The 9383-nt window shown below is 39.8% G+C and overlaps 1 long non-coding RNA gene across 1 annotated transcript; it reads right to left on the reverse strand.

Annotated features, from left to right (window-relative positions):
• Positions 1–1321: 1321 nt before the first annotated feature.
• Positions 1322–6506, reverse strand: LOC109493687. Its single transcript, XR_002147992.2, has 3 exons — positions 6117–6506; positions 2098–2231; positions 1322–2008 (listed from the first exon to the last, which is right to left on the reverse strand). It is a non-coding gene; the product is annotated as an uncharacterized LOC109493687 (long non-coding RNA).
• Between the last annotated feature and the right edge of the window lie 2877 nt (positions 6507–9383).

The raw sequence follows: 9383 nt of genomic DNA on the forward strand, positions 1-9383 counted from the left end.
AAGTGGGGCTTATCATTTTGCTCCTTATTATCGGAAGATTTTTTTTTTTTTTTTTTTTTTTTGCAGCTCTCCTCGGACTTGCATGTATGAGTCTTTTCCTGTATCTGAATTTTCCCTCCGTAGGAACTTCAGTAAGAAAAATATTGCTGCAGAGTAGCATGAAAGCTCTCTGAGGATCTCTTCCCCCTGCTCAGGAATTTTTTTCCCCCCCTCTTTGAAAAAAATGATATTGAGTTTGAAGTGCCAGGCGGAAGATAAGCTGGGCAGTTTGAATGATTAATAAGGATATTAAAGACCAGAAGAGGGAAGACAGGAGTTCAAACCCGAATGAAACTTCTCTTGGCACGATGCAGATCGATTCAGGCGCTTCTGAACTTCTCTTTCTGTTTTATAGACACTGAGGTTTTGTCCTGGAATTTTCACCCTCTTGTTCTTCTTTGATGCTCTCGGCTTTTTTTCCGGGCAACTTTCCTGACCCTTGAACCTTTTTTCCAAAATTTAGCTCTTCCATACTCGCCAAGGGATCCCTGCACAAGCATCCTATCTGTGTGTTATCAACTAAAAAAAGTCCCCCTACGGAGGCCTTCACCCTCTGTGCAAGCTTCTTTTTATTTTCTTCCTTCAAGATATTTAGCAATAGTCTTTGGCCTTCACTATGTTACTCTTATTCTCATGGAATATCAGCATAAGGCAAAGATCTTAATACGTGAATTAAAAAAAAAAAATAACAAAGTGGGGCACCTGGGTGGCTTAGTCGGTTAAGCATCCGACTTCGACTCAGGTCATGATCTCTCAGTTGGTGGGTTCGAGCCCCACGTCGGGCTCTGTGCTGACAGCTCAGAGCCTGGAGCCTGCCTCGGATTCTGTGTCTCCCCCTCTCTCTCCCTCTCCCCCACTCACACTCTGTCTCTCTCTCTCTGTGTCTCAAAAATGAATAAACATTAAAAAAAAACTTTTTTTTTAAATAACAAAGTGACCGATAATGAATCTTACTATACATTAGAGAATTAGGGATCACCTATTACAGGGAACCTTAGCAAATGACCATTGTATAAGTCAAGTTGGTTGGATGGTGGTGATCTCATAGAGTTCAACCTACAGACAACCTTGGATCCCACTTCCACCCTTTCCTTTTAAAATCAAGGGGGAAAAAGGAAGCGCACAGGTATGAACCACCTTACGCATGGTCACATGACTTATCGGGAGGCAACTTGAGAACAAGGTCCACTTGTGCCTTAGCCAGTGACTCTTCCCACCACACCATGAGATGACCGTAGATCCAGGACAAGGACGAGTGTGAGAAATGATTAAACAAATAGAAGAAGATGGTTATTCACTTTTAAATTACCAAGACACTGAATATTGAAAATACGATTTGATGTCTCCTACTGATACATATTACCCTGGGCTTATATCTCGAAGTACTACAAAAGTGCGAATGACATGTGACCTCCGGAAGATGCCTGTCGATCTATTTTTATAAAAACTGAAGGACTGGAGCGTGCCCCATCCATCTGCCCTGCCAGCCTCACCCTATCCTCTTACCCCCTCCTCCCATCCCTCTTTTGCCCCACCTTGAAACCTTATGGAAGCCATAAGGTTTTCCACTGAAAACCTCCTTCAACTGAAATTCAGTGATGTCTCGCCCACTAGCCCCTACTCTCTCCCTCCCTCTTGGAGACCAGTCACTCCTTGTCTAGGACAGTGGCCCATGTTCTTTAGCGCCAAGTTTGCCAACCAGCCACCGTCCTGTCAGGAATGATGCAGAATGTGTGAAGGACCCAAGATTTTGTCCTACTTACAAATTAGCAAGCTACCATGCGACTGTTTCTGGATGCTGCTAGAAGACACGAGACTCCTGGATCAGAGACCAGTAACTTTCTTACTCACAGCGAAGAGTTGCAGAGCTTCATGCTGGTTTGTGCAGGCTCACCATGAGTCCCATCATTCCCATGGGGCCAGGCTAAGGGTCCAGAATGCATCCTGGTGCATGCGGTGGGCTACATTCCTGGAGAAGAACAAGGGCGGGATATGGGGATTCATGGCTTGCACAGTGAGCGGAAACAAGTCTGCTCTTTTTCGGGGGGGAGGAAGTACCTCATCTCTCAGAATGGCTGCTGCAAACATATCTGGCCTAGATAAAGTCCAGCCAAGCCTTGCACTCTTGGCCCACCTCGCAAGAAGATGCAGGCTCACACAGGGTCCATGGCAGATTGGTTCTCCTTACAAATCTGGAGGGTATTTCAGAGAGTGGGGAACCAAATAAAGCAGTACTTAGTTGTTGTTGGTTTTTTGTTCAATTCTTGCAAAACCTAGAACTTAATTGAAAAGTAATTCATGCATGTGGTTTAAAAATCGCTTTCATTTAATAATTTTAGGCCCTCGCCCCTTACCCAGAGGGCAAAAATGCTATTAATGGTTTCTTGTATATCCTTCCAGAAATATTCCATTCACAGACGTGTGTATTCATTTCAGGGATCTCAAAGGGGAGCAGGATGTGCATATTGTTATTACCTTGCCTTTGCAAAAGACTGCCTCTTAAATGCGTTCTAGGCAGTACGAGATTATTCCATAACACGGAGGCATCATAATTTATCCACGTGCTCACCTACTGGCAGAGAACTGCGCACTTCCGAGCGTCCCTGTGGGATTCATTCCCAGAAGTGGAGTTTCTACTTGGTGTAGACGGTACATTGAGGGGACTTCAGGGGCTGCATTTTTTTAGGTTGTCATCTTCAGAGCTCTGAATAGCAGGTCTTTTAGACAATTTTATTTAATGTTACGGAAATCGCCCTCTGAGGGTTTGTGTTCCTGCTTCCCACCCCCGCGAGAAGCAGTCTTCTCCTTCTTTTGAGTTTTATCTGTAACACTTCCTCTCAGACCTGAGTCCCCTAGACTGTGGCGAGCCGGTTTGTGTGGGTCCTGCAGCCAGACCACCTGGGTTCCAGTCCTGCAGCATCATAACTAGCCCTGTCATGTGGGGGTGGCGAACTTAAACTCCTCATGCCTCAGTTTCCTTATCTGTGCATGTGAGGATGTGTTGAATAAACATGTATGAAGAAGTGAGGTCATGTTTGCACTTAACTGAGCACTCAGCTCAGATGAGCTCTTTTTATTGGTTTAATATTTGTCTTTAAATCTGTTCTATTTTTTTTAATGTTTATTTAGTTTTGAGAGAGAAAGAGAGAGCATGTGAGCAGGGGGAGGGCAGAGAGAGAGACACGGAATCCGAAGCAGGCTCCAGGCTCTGAGCTGTCAGCACAGAGCCCCACGTGGGGCTCGAACCCACAAACCGCGAGATCATGACCTGACTGAAGTTGGACGCTTGACCAACTGAGCCACCCAGGCGTCCCTAAATCTGTTCTATTTTTAAACTTAGTTTTATGCTAAGTGATGTGCAATGATATAGATCTGGTGCACTCTCTACATTTTAGGCTATAAGATAGTATATACGTAACTATAAAATCAAAGAAATAAGGGTAATATTCTGCCACAATTGGAAAAGTTACTGTCCTGAGAAAGAGCATTATTAGAAATGCCTCGAGTGGTTCAAATCAAGTAGGTTAGAGTAGTATCACGTAGATGTTATGATATTCATTTCTTCAAATATAAGTGATGTTGAGCGTTTCTCCTATGGTCATCTATCATTTTATTTTCTTTTTGTAGACTGGCTATTTTTTTTTTTTTTTGCCTGATTCTATATGAAGTTTTGGTCTTTATCCATCAGTTTGTAAGAGGGTTTTATGAATGTAAGAGATTAGTTCTTTGTCACATATACTACCAATTTCTTCCTGTTCCTGTTTGAAAAGTATTCTGAGAGTGTTTTTTTTTTTTTTCATCCAGCTTCCTTCAGTTGATCTAATTTATCAGTTTTTTCTTCTGTGGCACCTGAATTTGGGGCTTGCTTAGAACTATATGCCCCCTCCCACACTACATGCACATTCTCCCCTGACTTTGTCTCATCCTTTCTCTGGGTCTGTTTTACTCTGAACCTTCATTCCATCACAGATCTATTTAAATGTAAGGTGTGAAGGGGCGCCTGGGTGGCTCAGTCGGTCGAGTGTCCGACTTCGGCTCAGGTCATGATCTTGCAGTTCTTGGGTTCGAGCCCCTCATCGGGCTCTGTGCTGACAGCTCAGAGCCTGGAGCCTGCTTCGGATTCTGTGTCTCCCTCTCTCTGCCCCTTCCCCGCTCATGCTCTCTCTCTGTCTTTGTCTATGAATGTTTTTAATAAACATTAAAAAAAATTTTTTTTGAATGTAAGGTGTGAAGGATGCACCTGACTTGATTTATATATTTCTAGATGGCTGTTTGCACCAGTACCATTTATTGAATAATTCAGTTTTCCTCACTGAATTGAATTGCCACACTCCTTTGCTAAATTCAAATTTGCTAAATTTGCTGTGTTAATGATTAAATCTGTATATTTATTATCAGACCCCATTACGTTTCTTCATTAATACGTGTATTAATATGCTAGTATCTAAGAGCTAGAGTCAAGCTTTGTAATGTTGTTACCCTATACTTGGAGAACTAATTCCTATTCCTACTCTTTTTACTAATTGCCTTCACTGTTCTTGCATGTGATATTTCAAAGTAAAAAAATGGAACGATCTATTTTCCTTAGCAATTAATTTAGCAAGGACTAATGTCTTCATAGTATCAAGTCCTGGTATCCAAGCACAGGGATTTATTTCCATCTTCTATTATGCCCTTCAGTGGTGTTCTGAATACTTATTCATAGAGATGTTGGAACATTTCTTGTTAATTTTTTATTTCAGATTCCATTAAAATTGGGGTCGATTTTTCCTTATTTTATATGTGTGAGAAAAGTCCTTGATTTTTGAAATTACTTTCATACAGAGAGAGCTTATGAATTTTCTTACAGTTTATTATTGTTTTTCAGGATGCTGTCTTGTTTCCAAGAAGCAAATAATGACAATTTTATTTTATCTCTAATGCTTACGCTTCTTGTTTTACTCCCTTTTTTGCTGAATGTGCCTGACAACTTAGGAAGGTAAGACTAGAGACCTAGGAGGGAGGCTTGAAATATTGAAATAAGGGTTTGAAAAGGAAGTTATTGCCACCAAAATAAACGAAACTCCCAAATTTATGCTCTCTGGGAGCATAGTTGTTATGAGAAAAGTCAGAAAAAGATGTCTAGGACCTTAGAGACGCATGAAGAAGTGAAGCATAAAGCCTATGAAGCATTACATTGCTATTATTATGTGACAGAAGTTTTAAGACATTTTATCATCTCTGAATGATGAACAGCATCGGATCGCTTGCTGTGTATATATTCATTGGAAGGTGTCAAACATAATTTCATGTTTACTTTGACTTTTCCCTTGGTCCGCTCCTTTTTAATTTGCTTTTTCAAGACTTATAGATTTGGCGAAAACGAGGCAAGTCAACAACTTACATTAGTTTCATTGCATGATGTGTCCGTTTATGTTATGGAATTGTATACATACAAACAAAACTGGATAGAGATAATATAGACCAACTGCTTGATAAGAAAACATGCCCGTGTTTCAGTAGCATACCAGTGTTAACAGTGAAGGAGATATTTTTTATTAATCTGATTAAATATTAATAAAATTCATAAATTAATCAATCATAATAATACGATTAAAAGAGGCACAACAAAAGCACTGAAAACTTCCTGTGTGCCGAGCACTGAGCATGGTGATCTAAATGGATTTTCTCATCTAATCCCCACAAAAATGAAGTTTGCAAAAGCTTAATTGCCCAAATCCACACTTTATGACTTGTTATTTTCAAAGCCAGTTCTGTACGACTCTAAAATCCCAGCCCAGGCACCAATTTAGTCCAAAAACACTGTTCATTTACTTCTCAATGATACTTAGGAAATCACAAATGTTGGTCCCAAATCAAATTATTTTTTTAAAAAAACCCATCAATAAATGCAAGCTGTTAAAAGATTAACTTAAATAAAACACTCAGTAAAGATTAAAAAGTGGCATAATCTAATCAAAGGAAATGTATGGCGTGCCCACGGGGGCATTCTCCGTGGATGTACACAGAGCATTTCTATCTGAAAGAGAAAACGATCCTTCAGGGAGCCTTCTCTAAGAAACTCAAGCATCTCGTACCTTTCATGTAGGATGTTCACTCAGAAATGTTTTAGATGAAAGCTGACATCAGAATCCGAGAGCTCGTTGCCCGAAGGCAGGTGCACACGGCCAGCTTCCGGGCTCTGCTTCTTCCTAAGGCCGCGTTCTTCCTGGAAAGCCTGCCGTGGATGGAGCCCTGATGCATCAGGATGGGATGGTCGTGATGCATGACAGTGACTTTGCCACTTCTGGGGCCTGGGGAACACCAGTCAGGCGTGAGTCTGAAAGAACAAACTGAGAGGCCCAGGTACCCGGAGGAGACGTGCTCACAAGTATCTCTTTCCACTGGGGGTGCTTTTTTTCAGCCGGTGACAGGGAGAGAGGTGGGAGAGAAGTTGTCAGACGATAGTCCAGACGAGAGTCCCTTTATTACTGCAACTCACAGTGGGACTTAACTAGAAGTCACATGCAAATCCACGGGGTTCCTGTGGCTGCTTAGACCAGTAATAGTGAGTCACATGCTTTCGCGTAACCAATATCCTTTTTTTTTTTAATTGAAGCGTAGTTAACATAAAATGTTATATTAATGTCAGGTGTACAACATAGTGATTTGAGATTTATATACATTATGAAATGCTCCCCACGACAAATGTAGTCACCATCGGTCACCACACAAACTTATTATGTTACTGACGAAGTTCCCTCTGCCGTGTTTTGAATCTCTGTGACTTATTTATTTTATAACTGGAAGTTTATAACGGAAAGTAACTTAATCCTCTTTACCCGTCTAGCCCATCCCCCAGCTCCCTTCCCTCTGGTAATGACCAGTTTGTTCTCTGTATTGAAGAGTCTGTTTGTTTTGTTTTGTTTTGTTTAGATTCCACATATAAGCAAAATCATATGGCATTTGTCTTTCTCTGTCTGACTTTTTTCAGTTCGCATAATGCCCTCTAGGTCCACCCATGTTGTCACAAATGGAATTTTCACTCCTTTTTATGGCTGATATTCCAGTGTGTGTGTGTGTGTGTGTGTGTGTGTGTGTGTGTGTATCACATCTTCTTTATCCATCTATCAATGGACACTTGCTTTTATATCTTAACTATTGTAAATAAGGCTGCAATAAACATAGGAGCCCATGTATCTTTTCAAAGTAGTGTTCTTGTGTTCTTTGGATAAATACCCTGGAGCGGAATTGCTGGATCACATGGTAATTCTCTTTTTAATTTTTTTGAGGAACCTCCATACTGTTTTCCACAGTGGCTGCACCAATTTACATTCCCACCGACAGTGCACAAGGGTTCCTTCTTCTCCACATCCTCACCAACACTTGTTATTTCTTGTCTTTTTGATTCTAGCCAGTCTGACAGGTGTAATGTGATAGTTCACTGTGGTTTTGATTTGCTCTTCCCTGGTGATGAGTGATGTTGGGCATCTTTTCATGTGTCTCTTGCCATCTGTAGGTCTTAAGAAAAATGTCTATTCTGGGTATTCTGCCCATTTTTCAATCAGATTGGTTCTTTGGTGTTGAGTTCTATAAGTTATTTCTATATTCTGGATATTAACTCCTATCAGACATAGCATTTGCAAATGTCTTCTCCCATGCAGCGGGTTCCATTTTCATTTTGGTGATGGATTCCTTCACTGTGCCAAATCTTTTTAGTTTGGTGTAGTCCCGATAATTTATTTTTGTTTTCATTTCCCTTGTCTCAGGAGACATACCTAGAAAACCGTTGTGAAGGCTGATATCACGAAATTACTACTTATGTTTTCTCCTAGGAATTTTATGGCTTTAGGTCCCACATTTAGGTCTTTAATCCATCTTGAGTCTATTTTTGTGTATGGTGTAAGAAAGTGGCCCAGTTTTATTCTCTTGTGTGTTGACCATATACATGTGGGTTTATTTCTGAGGCCTCTATTCTCTTCTCTTGATCTATGTGTCTGTTTCTGTGTCAGTAACATACTGCTTTGATTACTACAGCTTTGTAATAAGGTCTTGAAATCTGGGATTATGATACCTCAGCTTTGTTTGTCTTTCTCAAGATCGCTTCGGCTCTTCAGGGTCTTTTGTGGTTCCAGACCAGCTGTATGATTATTTTGTTCTAGCTCTGTGAAAAATGCTGTTGATATTTTGATGGGGATTGCACTGAATCTGTGGGTTGCTTTGGACATTTTAACAATATTGGTTCTTCCAATTCGTGAGCATGGAATATCTTTCCATTTGTTTGTGTCATCTTTCATCAATGTTTTACAGTTTTCAGAGTACAGGTCTGTCACCTCCTTGGTTAAGTTTCTTCCTAGGTATTTTATTATTTTTGATGTGATGGTAAATGGGATTCTTTTCTTAATTTCTCTTTCTGCTACCTTATCATTAGTGTATAGAAATACAACAGATTTCTGTATATTAATTTTGTGTCCTGCAACTTTACTGAATTCATTAATCAGTTCTAATTAGTTTTTTGTTTTTTTGTTTTTTTGTTTTTTTTTTTTAGCAGAGGCTTTAGGGTTTTTTATTTATAGTATCATGCCATCTGCAAACAGTGGCAAGTTTACTTCTTTCTTACCAATTTGGACATCTGTCATTTCTTTTCCTTGTCTGATTGCTGTACCTAGGACTTTCAGTACTATGTTGAATAACAGTGGTGAGAGGGGACATCCTTGTTTTGTTCCTGATCTTAGGGGAGAAGCTCTCAGTTTTTCATCATTGAAAATGTTAACTGTGGGTTGTTTTTTTTTTTTAAATATATCTATAGGGCCTTTTTTATGTTGAAGTAAGTTCCTTCTATACCTACTTTGTTGAGAGTTTTTATCATGAATGGGTGTTGTATTATGTCAAGTGATTTTTCTGTGTCTATCGAGATGATCATATGGTTTTTATCCTTTCTCGTGTTAATGTGGTGTATCACACTGATTGACTTGTGAATATTGAACCACACTTACCTTCCTGGAATAAATTGTACTTGATCATAGTGAATGATTTTTTAATGTATTATTGCATTTGTTTTGTTAATATTCTGTTGAGAATTTTTGCAACTATGTTCATCAGAGACATTGGTCTGTGGTTTTCTTTTTGTAGTGTCTCTGTCTGGTTTTGGTATCAGGGTCATGCTGGTCTCATAGAATGAATTTGGAAGTTTTCCTTTCTGTTTTGTGTTTTGGAATAGTTTGAGAAGCATAGGTATTAACTCTTCTTTAAGTGTTTGGTAGAATTCACCAGTGAATTCATCTGGTTGTGGACTTTTGTTTGTTGAAAGGTTTTTTTGATTATCAATTAAATTTCATTACTAGTAATCAGTCTGTTCAGATTTC

This window comes from Felis catus, chromosome D4 (assembly GCF_018350175.1).
Source record: "Felis catus isolate Fca126 chromosome D4, F.catus_Fca126_mat1.0, whole genome shotgun sequence".
Classification (NCBI taxonomy): Eukaryota; Metazoa; Chordata; class Mammalia; order Carnivora; family Felidae; genus Felis; species Felis catus.